Source organism: Callionymus lyra, chromosome 5 (genome assembly GCF_982586985.1).
Source record: "Callionymus lyra chromosome 5, fCalLyr1.hap1.1, whole genome shotgun sequence".
In the NCBI taxonomy this organism is placed as follows: Eukaryota; Metazoa; Chordata; class Actinopteri; order Syngnathiformes; family Callionymidae; genus Callionymus; species Callionymus lyra.
Genome location: NC_141822.1, coordinates 2,789,149 through 2,790,582, shown reverse-complemented (window position 1 = coordinate 2,790,582; position 1,434 = coordinate 2,789,149). Strand labels below are relative to the sequence as shown.

The following is a 1,434-nucleotide window of genomic DNA, read 5'->3' as shown; positions in this document are numbered from 1 at the left end:
GTACATATAGAAACATTGATTTTTATTCACTCAAATCTCCTCTTAAAACACACTTTTATTCTCTTTTAACGCAGCATGAGACTCTGAGCTGTTTTTAGTGCTTTTGACTTGTTTTATTTTTGTGTTTTAACTGCTTTCTTAGTACTTTCATGTCATTGTTCAACACTTTGTATCGACTGTTGATTTTAAAGTGTTTTATCAATAAACTTGATTGATAATTTGTTCTTATTGAAATGTTAATCTAAATCAATGAATTATCTTTTTGAATCATTTATTCTAAATATAATAATATATAGATTATATATATATTTGACACATTGAGTTCAATATTCTAATTCCAATAATTCAAAAACACATTTTCTAAATGCAATATTCTTTGGTTTATTCAATATAACATCGACATCTTTATATTTACTTTCTTACACCTTCGTTCTAAGATCACAATCAAAACTACTTTTATTGTTGTAAACACAACCGTGGATATTATGTGGTGACAACACAAAAGTACATGTTAATAATGAATAAATTAATACAAATAACACAAAAGTACATGTTAATAATGAATAAATTAATACAAACAACACAAAAGTACATGTTAATAATGAATAAATTAATACAAATAACACAAAATTACATGTTAATAATGAATAAATTAATACAAATAACACAAAAGTACATGTTAATAATGAATAAATTAATACAAACAACACAAAAGTACATGTTAATAATGAATAAATTAATACAAATAACACAAAAGTACATGTTAATAATGAATAAATTAATACAAATAACACAAAATTACATGTTAATAATGAATAAATTAATACAAATGACACAAAAGTACATGTTAATAATGAATTAATTAATACAAATGACACAAAAGTACATGTTAATAATGAATAAATTAATACAAATGACACAAAAGTACATGTTAATAATGAATAAATTAATACAAATGACACAAAAGTACATGTTAATAATGAATTAATTAATACAAATAACACAAAATTACATGTTAATAATGAATGAATTAATACAAATGACACAAAAGTACATGTTAATAATGAATAAATTAATACAAATAACACAAAATTACATGTTAATAATGAATAAATTAATACAAATAACACAAAAGTACATGTTAATAATGAATAAATTAATACAAATAACACAAAATTACATGTTAATAATGAATAAATTAATACAAATAACACAAAAGTACATGTTAATAATGAATAAATTAATACAAATAACACAACATTACATGTTAATAATGAATAAATTAATACAAATAACACAAAATTACATGTTAATAATGAATAAATTAATACAAATAACACAAAATTACATGTTAATAATGAATTGATTAATACAAATAACACAAAATTACATGTTAATAATGATTAAATTAATACAAATAACACAAAATGACAT

The 1,434-nt window shown here is 19.9% G+C and overlaps 1 protein-coding gene across 1 annotated transcript in view; it reads left to right on the top strand.

The window, feature by feature from the left end:
- The window catches only part of LOC148079027 (tripartite motif-containing protein 16-like), a 2,390-nt gene extending 2,237 nt beyond the window's left edge, over nucleotides 1–153 (top strand). The window contains exon 1 of the mRNA XM_087792320.1: nucleotides 1–153. This exon is cut by the window's left edge and continues 2,237 nt beyond it. The gene's annotated coding sequence lies outside the window, so the exon portion shown is untranslated.
- The last annotated feature ends 1,281 nt before the right edge of the window (nucleotides 154–1,434 follow it).